This window comes from Rattus norvegicus, chromosome 1 (assembly GCF_036323735.1).
Source record: "Rattus norvegicus strain BN/NHsdMcwi chromosome 1, GRCr8, whole genome shotgun sequence".
In the NCBI taxonomy this organism is placed as follows: Eukaryota; Metazoa; Chordata; class Mammalia; order Rodentia; family Muridae; genus Rattus; species Rattus norvegicus.
Window position 1 is genome coordinate 231,186,438 of NC_086019.1, and position 15,776 is coordinate 231,202,213.

General features: G+C 45.9%; 1 protein-coding gene and 1 long non-coding RNA gene across 7 annotated transcripts in view; one reads left to right on the forward strand and one right to left on the reverse strand.

Annotated features, from left to right (window-relative positions):
- The window catches only part of Tjp2 (tight junction protein 2), a 128,533-nt gene that overhangs the window by 50,220 nt on the left and 62,537 nt on the right, over positions 1 to 15,776 (reverse strand). The gene's annotated exons all lie outside the window — the stretch shown is intronic.
- LOC134483979 (uncharacterized) lies at positions 7,589 to 9,284 on the forward strand. Its single transcript, XR_010061225.1, has 2 exons — positions 7,589 to 8,687; positions 9,143 to 9,284. It is a non-coding gene; the product is annotated as an uncharacterized LOC134483979 (long non-coding RNA).

Consider the following 15,776-nt stretch of genomic DNA (forward strand, 5'->3'; position numbering starts at 1 on the left):
CAGACAGCCTCTGATGAATATTAGAGTGGCTATAAAGAAGGAAATGAGGAAAGGGGGTAGGGGATATGGTGGGGAGAAGGAAGAAAGAGTGGAGGAGGGCGGATCAGGTATGCTGGCCATGCTCATAGACCCAGTACTTGAGAGAGATACAGAATCAGTAGGACCAATTATTCAAGGACAGCCAGGCCTACATATGCAGATCCTGCCTCAAAATAAAGGGGGAATGGAGGGGAGCACAAACTGAATCATTAAGGCCCTCCATAGTCCTAACACTGGGGTGGAAACCCCATGACACTATCCATTAAGTGGCCATAGCTGTGTGTATACAGCATCCCTGTGTCCTTTTTATCCATGTCAGCTGGGTCATTAGAGCAACTGCAATCCACAGGAGAGCCTCCTGCTAGCCACAGCCCACCTCCCTCTAGCTGGGAGGTCTGTGAGTCCCTTCCCAGGGACTTGCACCTCACGAACCACAATCCCATTACTCAGTGGGTTAAGGCAGGTGATTTCAGAAGGCTCTGAGCCAGCCTAGGCCTTAAAATGAGGCCGTATCTGAAAAAGAAAACCTCTGTTGATAGATACAATTTTGAAACACTTCTCAAATAAATCAACTTACCCCTACCCCCAAGATTTAACCTGCTCCCCGATCCCCCAAGATAGAAAACTACTCTAACTATTCTCCGTCCTACAATGAATAGGATTTTTACCCCCTTCTGGGGGAAAGAACAAACCAGTTCTGTTTATTAAAAAAAGCGCATGCACAGTCTAGAGCACATGTCTTCCTAGTCATTCAGTCACAGGGATCAGAGCTTCCACTATTGGGCATCTTCCCAGTGCTTCTCAGAATCTGCTTTTTGTCTGGCGCTATAGCAGAACTCAGGCATCTTCTCTTTCCTTCCTCCTTCCTCTGGTCAGTTTCTTTCACCCATTTCTGGAAGCTATCTCAGCTCTTTGAGTGCTTTCCTACGCTCGATCTGCATAACAATTTTCTTGGCAGCAATCTTGCCCATAACATGGCTTGTTTACAACAACGTCAACAGCACACTGAGTAACACCGTAGACTCTTCCGATTTCACCATGGTAACCTTTATGGAATGTTCCTTTCTAAACGGTACCCATCCCCTTGAGGTCCACAGCAACACCCTTCTTGTGGAACTGCATGTATGACCAGAGGACCAACTCCATGTTTTCTAAAAGGAACGGAGAACAAGTAAAGGTACAGAAGGAAGGAGGCAGCAGGCGGCTTAAGATGAAATCTCAGGACAGCAAGACCTGTCTCAATACAGCATTAGAGAAAGCATTCTGGGAGGTTCCCAGCATAAGTGATGGGCATTTCTAACCAACTGCTGAGACAGCGGTTATAACGAAGTTTTGCTTTTTAACCTAATCCTGTCTTAAGGTTTTACTGCTGTGAACAGATACCATGACCAAGGCAACTCTTATAAAGACAACATTTAATTGGGGCTGAGGCTGGCTTACAGGCTCAGAGGTTCAATCTTATCATTAAGGTGGGAGCATGACAACATCCAGACAGGTATGATGCAGGAGGAGCTAAGAGTTCTACATCTTCATCTCAAGGCTGCTATCAGAATACTGGCTTCCAGGCAGCTAGGATGAGGGTCTAGCCCACGCCCACAGTGACACACCTACTCCAACAGGGCCACACCTTCTAATAGTGCCACTCCCTGGGCTAGCATATACAAACCATCACACTTACTGTAAACATTTGGGGGGTACATTTATGTAATAAGGACAAGTAGACAGAAGGCATGAGGACACACCAAGGGCACAATCACTAGTTTTAAAGTAATCACACCGTTTAAAAAGGGTTAGGGACAAGCGGGGCATGGTGACACACATTTTTAATCCTAACATGAAGGAAGCAGAGGCAGGTGGATCTCTGAGTTCAGTGACAGCCTAGACTACAGAGTTCTAGGATAGCCAGGGCTAGTTAAGAGTACTTGTTCGCTTCAAAGGAACCAAGTTGAATTATCAGAATTCTCTTGGGGGGGTCACAACTTCTTGGAACTTCAACTACAGGAGATGCAATGCCTTCTTCTGCTCACTGAGCACATGTGGGTAGACAGACAGGCAGACAGACAGAAGTAAATAAGTTTATATGTATAAATAAGCATATATACATATATAGATATAGATACAGATATATATGCTACTAGCTTAGTGTGGTGATGATTTGAATATGCTTGGCCCATGGAAAGTGGCAGGTGTGGCCTTGTTGGAGGAAGTGTGTCAGTGTGCAGGCAGGCTCTGAGCTCTGCCCAGTGCGGAAGAGTCCCCTCCTGGCTGCCTTTGAATGAGATCAGGATGTAGAACCGTTGGACCTTCAGCACAAATTCTGCCTGCATGCTGCCTTGCTTCCCGCCATGTTGATAATGGACTGAACCTCTGAAACTGTAAGTCAGCCCCAATTAAATGTTTTCCTTTATAAAAGTTGCCTTGGTCAAGGTGTCTCTTGACAACAGTAACACCCCACCTAAGACACCTCGTTTCCAAAACCAGACTTCAGAAGCCAGCTGTGATGGTTTAGGCTTGCAATCCTAGTACTTCAGAGGTTAAGGCAAGAGAGTCAGGAATGGGAGACCAGGCTGGGTTATGTGTTGACAACAAAAACAAGCAAACAAACACCCCTGGACTTCTGCTCAGTACACCTGTGGGCTCAGTGCCCGCTCACGGCCGTGCTGTGCATTCTGCAGGTATCACACACACCCAGCTCTGGAACAGCTCCCGGTTCCACCTTTACACACAGTAGGGCGGGCGGCTGCCTCCGCTTTAAGACGGCAGGGCTCAAGATCCTGACCACTGCAGAACCATGAAGACGCAGCGTTTGTACAAAGTTTGCTCCATGCCCACCGCATGGTAACTACACCCGGGCTAGAACGGACTGCTCGAGTCTTCTCATAAGAGTACTAAGATTACCCCGGAACCCAAAAGAACTGAAGACAGACAGACAGACAGACACAGACAGACACACAGACACAGACACAGACACAGACACACACACACACACACACACACACACACACACACACACACACACACACACACACAGAAATACTGTTCCTAAAAGCATTATATCAAGGAACAAACTAGTAGGAATTGCCCATGTGTGCACAAGTGATGGCTGGGCACACAAGTGATCTCCACTTATCACACGCTACTGTCTGAGCATAAGAAGGGAGGAGGCCCTAACTATACATGCTGCAGCAGATGAACTGTCACTGATATTAAAACCTAGTAAACGGATGCACCACATGATTCCCTCTGCATAAGAAGCCAAGAAGAGTAGTTGCCATGATAATGGCCTTTGTGTGTGCAGTGACGGCTACAGAATTGTGAAATGAAACAGAAGCTACTAGCTGCACGTCTCTGATTATATGGTAAGTGAATTATTACATCAATAAAAATGGGTTTTAATAAACAACACATCACAAGGTATAATTGTGCACACCTGTAATTCTAGTACTTGGGAAGTAGAGGCAAGAGACCAGGAATTCAAAGCCAGCCTCTGCTCTAAGTAACAACTGGGGCCAAACTGAATCACATGAAACTGTCCCAAAACAGAACAGCTATGTCACCCGGACTGTGCTATCTGAAAGCAGGATCTCAAACTTATGCCATGAGCCAATCACTGACCCTTCCTCTGCCTGCTTCACACCCCCGACCCAGGGCTGCTGTGAGATTCTCCTCAGATAACGCAGGCACTAGACTTAGGGTATCAAACAGGTTATAGAGAAAGGAGTCTCAAGTCAGGAACTTGAGCTAGGAGGTGGCGCAGTCAGTAAAATGCTTCCATAAGCCTGAGATCCTGAGTTCCGTCCTCAGAACCCATGTGAGGCTTTGCGGCCTGTGATCCCAGAGCTGGGGAGCTGGAGACAGGAAGGGCCTCATGCCAGTCAGTCAATCTAGCATACTCAGGGAGCTCCAGGAGACCCTGTCCAGAAAACTGGTCCATAGATAGCCCACATGAACCATACTCATCATCATCCTCTGGTGTCCACACACAAACACTTCCCCCAACACCCACCACAATTACATAGGCACACACAGGCCCACACATGCACAGGTGCAAGCAAAAGGAAAGGAAGTCGCTGGCAGTCATATAAGCCAATGGTAGCTAGGGACTGAACCCAGAGTGGGGCCACACAGTCTGTTTCCTTTCCACTGAAGAAGCTAGCACTTCTACCAGATACCCACCACGGCCTGAAAAACGTACTGGTGCATGTAACTGGACTTCAGACCCACGGGGCCTGTTCATGGTGAGGCCCCATAATAGAGACTGGTGAGAATTTGATCCCAAATCTGCAAATATCCCATTTGAATCACACACTCAACACTCACTCACACACACACACACACACACACACACACACACACACACACACACACCAGCAGATAATTACACTTAAGACCTCTATGTTCACAGCTCTCCGACACTAAGCTGCGAGGCATAATTTAAACAGACCATCCTTATTTGTAATTACAAAGAAGCCATTAATAAGCCCAAAAGAAAGGTGCTAATTTGACAACAAAGGCACAGCCCTGTCTACCGTGTGATTTTCCACCCGACTTAGCCCACTTATCACTAGAATGCAGCTTCACTTTGAAAACAGCAAACACACACATAAACCGCCACCCCATAATAGACACTAAGATAAAGAAAATTATAAGCTGCCTCGTCGTCAAAAGGCAGGTTCAGAATCCACCCACTAGCGCTGCCGGGCTAAGTGCTGCTTTGCAGGGCTGGCCCCGTGTGACACACACAAGGTAAACTGATCCTTCCAGACCTGCGGCACCATCCAACGATGGCTCACACAGAAAAGAGACACCTTGTGCTTCTGTCCTTTATCAGTGAGCCTGGTTAGGGCTGCCAAGCTGGTGCCTGCAACTGACATACTTTTGCCACCGGAGAAGAGATCCAGGAACGTTGAGAACACACCCTTGGACTGCAGTAACAGCTGGAAGCTGCGGGAAGTGCAGAACCCCCAACCTGCCTGGACTTAACGGAGGTCCACTGGAGGCCCTGCATAGCAACATTAACATTGAGGACCTCAGCGTTTAACAGTTTTTGCACCCAAAAATTTCCTGCCCTGTCCGTGTTCCACAGTTGTATTGTCCAGAGTGGAGACCACAAAGCTCATCGGGCCACTGTGACCACAGAACTGAATGTATAAAACTTAATTTGATTTTAATTAGTTAAAATTTTGAAACAGCCATATACCTACTGCAAAGTGTTAACCATAACAATGGCTTCAGTGGTTTCTGGTGCTTTGCTATTAAAATATATATTTCAGAGGCTAGAAAACTGACTCAACACGTATGCCTTTCTAGAAGACTCAAGTTCAGTTCCCAGGAGTTCACGGTCCTATCGCTCCTGTTCCAGGGCATCCGACACCCTCTTCTGACCTCCAGAGGCTTCAGGGCTGGCACACAAAGTACACACATCCATGTAAGCCAAATACTCAGATACAAAACACATCTTTACAAAAATATAACACACGCTCAAATGGACAGCTTCTCACCCCACTTCCACAGTTAGTAATGTGTCGAACAAAACGCACAGTCGTTTCCAACTACTTGCGAAAAGGTGCCCTGCATTCAAAAGGAGCTCTGAGGGCTGTGACCAAACTCATAGACACAGCTGCTTCCCAACATGCCAAGAACTGGGTTCAATCCCCACCTCTGCCAAAAGACAGATAAATCAAAAGGCAACGCTCACCGAGTATTAGCCTGGCTTGGTGACACACTTGGTGACACACACCTGTAACTTCAGCACTAGGGAGCAAAGGGAGGGAGACCGCCAGAGTTTTGAGGCCTGATCTACAATCTGATCTACATAGAAAGTCCTGGGCCAGCCATGGCTACATAAACAAGACCCTACCTCAAAACTCAACCAACCAACCAACCAATCAATATGAGAGACAGGTTCTAACAGTTTATGGTCATCATGAGCCAAATGTGGTTTCCTGTGCTTTATCCACAAAGGAAGGGAAAACACTTTTTAAAAACAGTTTAGCATTTTAAGATTGTTTTTTAGTAATATTAAGGTTGTCCCTCCAAGCCCCACAAGGGAAAAATGTAGATGCACTGAGAAAACTTAGCAGATGGTACTTTTGGAGGCTGTAAATAAAGTTGGGGACCATAGCTCAGTGAGGAAGCATTATTCTGGCATGTATAATGCACTGAGTTCAAATAACAAGAAAAAAATGACATGTTACCTTTATTTTAAACCATTACCCTATGATATTTATATTTATTTATTATATATGAGTACACTGAAGCTGTCTTCAGACACACCAGAAGAGGGCATCAGATCCCATTACAGATGGTTGCGAGCCACCATGTGGTTGCTGGGATTTGAACTCAAGTCCTCGGGAAGAGCAGTCCATGCTCTTAACCACTGAGCCATCTCTCCAGCCCCCTAGGATATTTTTTAAAGCTTGTGGTTTCAACTGTGTATCTGTGATGTATTTAAAGTGTCATATTTTAGCTCAGCATGATGACACACATCTAGAATTCTAGAACTACTGTTGAGCAGGGAAACTGAGACAAGAGGATTGTGAGTTCAAGAAGACTAGCCTGAGCTACTAGGAAAATCTGAGGCCAGCCTAGGATTCCTAGTAAATTCCATCTCAAAAAAAAAAAACAAAGAAAAAAGTGTAATGAATAGGAATAGCATACATTGTGTAAAATTTTCAAAGACTAATCACTACCTGAAAAAAAAAGAAAAGAAAAAGCCATGACTGTATTCATAAGTGAATATATTCTGGTGGGCGGGAAGGGCACACCTCACAAGGATGAGGGCCTGCCTCAATTAGGAAACCTATAGGAAACCCAATGCAGAGCGGCAGGTGAAGGGTCAGATCAGGGGAAGAGGCTGCAGAGAAGTGGGAAGGGGAGCCTTGAGGCTTCCTCCACACAGAAAGGCTCAGAGCCAAAGCTGCTGAAGATTCGGGGCTTGCACACCAGCCAGTCTTGCTCATGACCGCGCCTTTGGAAAACTGGTGACAAAGTCTTCATGACAAAATTTAAAGAAAACCCCAGGAGCCTGAAATAGCCCTGATCCTGGACAGCATGTGCCCACATCTCGTGTGTCTTTTACTAGGCTCTCACGATGGCTCAGTGGTTTAGAGCAGTTGTTGCCACAATGGTGGCTCGAGCACCTGAGCCACACGTGGTACACATATACACTGCAGGTAGCTTATCATACACATAGAATAAAATAAACCTAGCACCTCGCATGGCGCTAACACGTGAGCTGGGTGGCTAGCCGTCTCTGCACAGGTTTCTTTGACTTAGGTTAACATGAGTTATTTTGCAGACAGGGGCCAACATTTTTTTCAACTCCCAGTTACATTCTACTAAATTCCTCTCAAAGAATCCATACATGGCTGGCAACCGAACTAACAGAATGAGCACATGACCTTAGGACCTAAGAAGACACCCACCAACCTCTCCTTTTTGTGGAATTCACATTTACCAGAAACCTGGCAAAGGCCACTGCCTGGTAACTGATATAAAAGTCCACTAGGGGGCGCAGGAATGCAGAAACTGAGAGCACTGGTTCTTAACCAAAAACAAAACTTCAAAATCAACTAAGAAGAAATTAGAAATGGGCTTTTATCGGGTACACTAAAAGCTCTCACAAGATCAAAGACCAGATTCACAAACAGTACAAGAAAAAGGAAAGTGTTATGATTAACACCCATGCACACCAACACGAGTGTCCCAGTAAAACATGAGAGCTTCACAGGGTTCATGCAAGACAGGAGTGGTCAGAATCTTCAACCCTCTTCCTCCAAGGGGAAAGACTGAGACCTAGCGCCCACCCCAAGGGTTCTGACAGAAGCCATCTAGGAAAGGCCACGGCAAGCAGGCAAGTTTCCTGAGCAGGCCCCTCGATGGGAGAACCCAGACTTTATCCAGAGCAAGTGTTTCTGATTGTGACATCACAATCATGAAACGTGTCACTAGGAAGCAAGACTCTGTCAGGGAACGACCAACAAGATGGGCTACTTGGAGCATCTCCTGAGTGGCACTGAGCGGAGGTGTCAAGGGGTGGGAGCCCTGTAAAAGGGAATGTGCCCCCACCACTTAGAAGGGCCTGTGTTTCCGAGATGACGCATGAGATATGATGTAACCTGTTTCCAAGGGGTGTTGACGGAAATCTCATCTGCCCTATTTGCAGTGGGGTCTTGGAGGAGCCAGTATAGCCTGGAGGTGTCTAAAGAGGAGCTACCAAGCCACAAATACATTGAGCATATTCAATCCCTGATACAGCAGCCACAGGCAAACATTGCAGGGGTGGAGGTGACCCAGCTGAGCATAGGCACCAGAGCAGGAGTGAGGCATCCAACTACCAAAGGACATATGCACAATCCCAGTGTCAACTCCGACCCTGCAAAAACCCAAAGGGGACAATTGTCTACAAGACCCTCCACTGAGAGAACTCCCTACTGCCAGCAAGAGTGACCTGCTGGGGAGGGATGATCGGGGACCTGATGCTCCAGCTTTAATCAAGCACTCCCTGGTGGAGACTGGCTACCCAGCCTCTACTGTCAATGCTACGAATGCCTACTAATGCCTACTAATGTAACTGGCCCCTGGGGTCTGGTCACACGAGGGATGAGGAGGATGAACCAGCGCTACTGTGAACATCATGTGAACAAGTATGTCCCGGGCAAGGAGGCTGCTGCAGTGAGGGACCGTGAGAACCAGTCACTGTGTGGTGCAGGAACCAGGGCTTGTCATGACGGTCACACACAATGTTAAGGATAGAGAGGGTGACTGGCTTTCAGAACAAGGTGGAAACAGCAAAACCCATCACACAGCAGCTGAGCCCTGAGTCGTCCCCTCTGTCCTAATACCACGGCGACTAACAGAGCCACATACATCCTGCTTCTCTGTCATGAAGAACTTTGGGGCAGCTGACCCATCCCTAGGGTACACATTTCAAGACTCCAGATAGATGCCTGCAACCCCAGACAGCACAAAATCCTAAATGTTATGTTTCTTCCTGGATGTATAGTGCATGTACGTGATAAAATGTAATTTCTATATTGAAGAACAGTAAAAGACTGCAACTACGAATAATCAGATCGAGCCATTTTTTTCTTTTTTTCAGAGCTGAGGACTGAACCCAGGGCCTTGCATTTGCTAGGCAAGCGCTCTACCACTGAGCTAAATCCCCAACCCCAGATCAAGCCATTTTTAAAAAATATATAATAATCAAAACAGTATAATGTAATAAAGATCACTCAAAACTTGTTTGTTTCTTGAACTTTCCATTACTTACTTTCAGACACTGGACTTAAAATTGAAACCGCAGAAAGCCAAACACGCAAGAGTGTAAGCCACTGCAGGTACAAACAGGGCCGTTTCAGACGTGACCAGTTCAAATTTAACCCTTTCCCCCACCCCTACCCCCACCCCTGGAGCTGGGGACCGGATCCAGGGCCTTGCACTTGCTAGGCAAGCGCTCTACCACTGAGCTAAATCCCCAACCCCCAAATTTAACCCTTTAATGAAGGCCAAGTGGCTCAATGGGTGAAAGCACCCATTTAGGATGGAGGTTTGGATCTCCTAAAGTCAGATGTGTTTAGAATCCCAGAGCTCCTGGGTGGGGGCAGAGACATGAGAATCCCCAGATGCTCATGGGGCAGCGAACTTGATGCCTGCAATAACCTGGCCTGTGAAGCAATAAACAAGAGACTCTATCTCCAGCAAGGTGGGAGGTGGAGACTGAAGTCCAGGAGGACGCTGTGGTGCGCACACCAGTGTACACGCGTGCGCACACACATTTTTGAAAATTAAAATAAATAAATAAATTTAATTTAAATTAAAATAAAAATAAAACTTAATTAAAAAAATTTTGAGAATGTTCCTTACTAAGAGGACAAGAAAACAAGAAGGGCAAGTGGCAGACTATGGTTTGGTAGTTCCTGACGGACATCTATTGCACAACTCAGTAAGAAACCAGGATGCACAAGTTATCACTTTCCAAGATACAGTGCCCACCGACAAGAGGACCACAGGGCCTTCTCTACGGGGCTTTCTTTCAAACTTACACCCTCAAAGAGCTCGTCTGTCCTTACGGTGCAGCCGTTAAGTGATAATCCTGTTGTCAACGGTTTTATCTGTTTATTATGTATTTGTTTAATTATCACGGGATGAATTCTCGGTGTGTAGATAATCCACCAAAATGAGATGAACTCCCTCGGTTTGGGTAGCAATGCAAATTCCGGGTTGTCTTGCCCTTAAACTAAAATCCAAACTGTTTACAGCTTCCAAACACATACTGCAAAGGAAGGCTAGCTGAGAGCAAAATCTTGCTTTACATAATCTTCTGGGTAGATCATTAACTCCTGTCAAGAATAGTCATCACACGTGGGTTCAGCAAAGCACTTCGCTATGTGGAAGAAACACACTGGGCACAGAAAAGTAAAAATTAATTAATGAATCAGGCCCTTTAAAAAAAACTTTAAACTTATGTGTGACGTGTATGTGCACATGTGTGTGCTCAAACAGACACAAGGTCAAAGGACAACTTCCTGGGGTTGGTTCTCCCTTTCACCTTTACGCAGGCCCTGGAGGTGAAGCTTGGGTCACTGAGCTTACATGGCAAGGTAACACTTTACCCTCTGACCCCTCTCACCAAATCTGTGTTTCTTGATCCCAAGCCAGAGCATGACTGTCATTCCCTCAGATCAAGACACTAAAGTGGCATTCACAACCCAAAGTCTTAGAGGACACATGTAAAGAGGAACCGTACACTCTAGCTGCTGCCTCTGTCCTCAGTGACGTCCACCCAAGAATCCAGGTATGATTGTATGTCCACTAGTGGTCACAGCAGAGCTTAGAACTGAGAAGCAACATTTTAAATAGTTGCAACAACTGCAAGTTGCCCATGCAAACACAACTAACGCATTAACTCTGGAAAACCGTACTGTGAGAAAATCAGGAAGAAATATAAACAGCCTCAACTAAGCTCCAAAGGAAAGTCTTCCTACCTCCTCCTGGCCCCTGGATTGGCTGGCCCAGGTTTCACTGGCCTCCTTCCTCGACCCTAGGGCAGCAACTGGTGTTCTCTATCTGTTCTGTCACCACGATGGTCTGGCTCCAAGATTCACTAACCCTTATCCCTAGTCAAAATTCCCACTGTAGCCAGGTGCTGTGGTAAGACCATGCACCTTTAATTCCAGCACTCAGGAGGCAGAGGCAGTTAAATCTGTGAGTTCAAGGCCAGCCTGGTCTACATAGCGAGTTCCAGGCCACCCAGGGCTACACTGTGAGACCATGTCTCAAACACCTCCCACTACACCAACACACATGCTGTCAGCTAGATGAGAAGAAATCAGGCAGTTCTGCTGTAGACATAAGCCTTCTGGAAGCATCTGACGTTTTATGAGCCGTACTCTGACCCCAGTACAACTTACAGAATTGGGACCCTCAACATGCAAGTTTCCCAGCACACGTAAGTTATTTTTTTCTACTTCTCAATCCACATTTTGTAGCCACAAGATACCTTGATGTCAACAATACTTTTCAAACTGTGTTAAGAGGTAACAGTTAGTTTTACCAGAGGCCATGAGGCCTTGAAGAAAGCAAGACTGGGCTGACAATATTTCTCTAATAAAGGTGTGGTTGTAGTCAGGTGTCCATGTAACCTACCTCCTCTAGGCTGTGTCTTACTCCTGAGTCTCTGGGACCTCATAAAGTAATGGAGACATAGAGTCTCTGGAAGAAAACATTTCTTAAAAATATTGTATCAAGCCAGAGAGATGATGGCTCAGCAGTTAAGAAGCACTGGTTCCTCTTCCAGAGGTCGAGTTCAATTCCCAGCAACCATATGGTGGCTCACAACCATCTGTAATGAGACCGGATGCCTTTTTCAGGCATGCAAATAGAGCATTCATAATCATAAAATAAATAAATCTTTAAAACAACAATATTGATCTATTAGCCAGGCTGTGGTGACCCATGCCTTTAATCCCACCACTCAGAAGGCAGAGGCAGGTGAATCTGTGAATTCAAGGCCAGCTTGGTCTACAGAAAGTTCCAAGACAGCCAGCGCTACACAAAGAAACCCTGTTTCAAAAAACAAACAAACAAACAACAAACAAAACAAAGCAAAAAGGAATATTAATGTAAAATTTTTACAGATGATTGCCCGGTGGTAAAAAGTATTCCTATACACTTTCAGCAGCAACGCTTACACATCTAGAGATCAACAAAGAACACGCAACCTTTTGACCCTGAGACAGGGCACTGCCATTAACAAAAGGCATATCTGAATATTGATATTCAAATTCAAAATGCATATCTGAATATTGCACAACTGAGTCACTAAATAATAACAGTAGTAAATCAAAACAGATCTCGTGGGCTGGGGCCATGCTCGGTGGGTTACATTACTTGCAAAGTGTGCACGAAGCCCTAGGTTCCATTCCCAGTACACATAAACCTGGTGTGTGGTCCACGCCTGACAGCCTAGCACACGGGAAGTTCCAGGGCATCCTCAGCTACAAAGTTTAGGGCCCTCCTGAGATATTGAGATGAGGGAGGGAGAGCTCTGTTAGGTTTACAATTTATAGGCTGCATTCACAGATACCCTGGACTGAAGGCTCAATGTGAGAAGAGCTTCTCCCCCTACTTCCTTCTAGCCTGAGGGTAAGACACAGAAGCTGGTGGAATCAAGATTACCTGCAGGTTTCAAATGGACCTGGGCTCACATTCCTTCCCCGGAACACACAGCCAGCAAGTGTTCACTGTTTCTGAGCCTTAGTTACCTAGCTTACAATATGAATACACCCCGTCCTTCCCAACTGTCCCAGAGAGATCAGTGAGCACTAAACCCAGGGCCTGTCATTACTAAGTCCTGAGACCTCCTGCCCCGGCTTCAGCAGCCAAAACACACAACCGAAAGCAAAGTGAGAGCCCTAGGCAAGCACAGCCCCTCGCCCTGCCCTGTGGGTATCTGAAGAGGCATCTCCGGCAGGCAGACTTCTGTCCAAGGCTTGGAAGCTGAGCTGAAATGAACCTGTGCCCAGTGAACACTGCAGCATCTGTGAAAACCAGGACAGGGACTTGGAGCTGTTCACTAGACTCACGGGGGAGCAGACACTTGTCACTCCTGAGATGCCTTCTTCAAGGTGCTTCTCAGAAGTGGTGGGGGGATGGAGGAGGGGGAGATAGGGGAGAGGGTTTGACCTGCATCCAGGCTATAAGCATGTATACATACACATGTGTATGCATGTTATATTTCTATACATAAACATATGTATGCCACATGTCAGTCTAAAAGAGAGAAGGGCAGTTGAGGCAGGAGAGCAGGGAGGAAGCAGGAGGAGGGTGAGAGGTCCCGGTCCTTAAGGATCCAGGTTCTGCTTCCTCTTCTTTTCATGTTCCTTCATTTTCAGGGCAGCAGCTATGGTATGTCTGCCCTAGGACTGCAAAGATTCAGATCTTCCTGCCTCCCCAAACAATCCCTCCTAATACAGACGCAAGCCTCCTCCGATACAATTATGTAGATCCGGTGTGGTTCAGACCCTCATTTAGAACAGCACTAGGACTAGAAGGATGGGCTGGAGAGATGGCTCATTTGTTAAGAGAACTGGCTGCTCTTACAAAGGACTTAGGTTCAGTTCTCAGCACCCACATGACTGCCCAGTCACCTGGATCTTCAGTTCCAGGGGAGCCAACACCCTCTCCTGACTTCCGGACACATGTTGGTATATATACATATACTCAGGTACACATATGTACACATAAAATACAATCTAAAAAACTCTCTGGTCTTCTGATTATATACACACACATTTCAAAGGATACTTGGGTTTCTACTTTTGAGGACATTTTTTTTAATCCACCATTTCAAAGAGCAAGTTATAATCAACTTCTCCCCGATTAAAGGGCTTCTGCTGTTTCCACTGTGAATGATAGCCAGGTGGGAACCCTCGAGACCCAGGGACAGACAGGGATGACAGCTTCCTAGTGTATGACACGTCAATCCATAAATCGCTATCCTAAGTACGAAGCCAAAAGCGTACGTCTGGGAGTTGTCGGGAAGGATATGCTACTGCTGTGTCCTCAGGACAGTTCACTGCTAGGACATGATCCAACTGTCCCAGCCCTGACATTTATTCTTCAAACGACACTCCAGATGATGCAGGAGACAGTGCAGTGGTGATTTAGAGCTGGGAGAGACCCTCATAGCTAATGCTCTTAATTAACAAGCCCTCTCTCCAGTCCATCTCTCTGGCCCCTGAGTTCTTTTTGGTGAGGGTCTGAACCCACACAAGATGGATGTTCTTTTGTCCGTTCCTATTCGGAGGCCACAGAGACTTGCTGGTGCTACCCAGATGACAGTGAGTCCTCTCTGCCAAGAGTGTAGAACACAAGCATGACCTCCTGTATTTTCTTTTTTTTTTTTTTTGGTTCTTTTTTTCGGAGCTGGGGACCAAACCCAGGGCCTTGCGCTTCCTAGGTAAGCGCTCTACCACTGAGCTAAATCCCCAGCCCCAACCTCCTGTATTTTCAATCACAAACACGACACTTAGAAACTTGGCAATGCCCAAGCTCAATTTATTTTTAACCCAGTTCTGTTTGACCATCTTTTTCAGCAGAAAAGCCCAAGGAGAATTTTTTCCTTTGAACAGCAGATGCCTCGTTCCCAGCGGAGAGTAAGTTGCAGGGAACTGAAGAGGAGAATCTCGGCTGCCTTCTCAAGTTCCTGACTTCTGTGCAGCGAATACCAGTCAACTCTAGAATTTGACTTAAAATAAAATAAATAAGATAAAAAAATAAATATGGTATTATACAAAGCAACAGGTCAGATCCCTCTTCAAGTTATAACACTAAGCCTAAATGTTTATAGATATCTAGATCAACAGAGAGAATGAATGAATGAATGAATGAATGAATACACATTAATGTGTATGCGCAGAGAGCTAGAGATGTAATGCAATAGTAGCATGCTTCCTTAGTATACATGAGGCCTTGAGTCTCATCCCCAGCAAAATATAAAGAACACACATGCACACACGCACACATAAATACCACACACACACACACACACACACACACACACACACACACACACACACAAGCTCCCCAGCACAGGGAGGGGTGCAGAGGGAGTGAATTAGGTCACTACCCAGAAGCTTCCCTCCAGCTCCCTTTTCTACCCTCCACACAGTGAGACCCTTTGTTCATTGTCTGAGGCACTGTAAACTGTTTGCACATCTATTGTGAGCTCTGGCTGACTCCAAGTCTAATCCAGGGCTGGAGGAAAGTCCTTGTGCTTCTCAGTGTGCTTGGTTGCACGTCTACTCTCCAGCGTGTAGCACTTCCAGTTTCTCGAAGAAGCAGTACCGTGGCCAGGAGCCTCAAATGGCATTTGGTGAATCCCATGACCACTGTTTCCAGCTAATGACTAGGAGTAAGCGGTAATAGACAGGCAGGGTAGAGTAAGCTGGAGAGGTAGAGAAGATAATTTGAATGGGGGAGAAAAATTCGCCAATATTCCCAAGTTAGGAGGAAAAAAGAAACAAATCAAGTTTTCTCCAGGGGTGAAAGAGGGGATCATCAAAGGGATTAAAGATTTTAAAGCTTACATTTTATAAAATTTTCATTTTATAAAACAAACTCAAATGACTGAGGTCACTACTGCCCACGGTTTTGATGGACTATTCGGGCAGCATGAAATTTGAAGCACAAACTAGGATAAATATAACCTCTTTCCATTTCATTTGATAAAA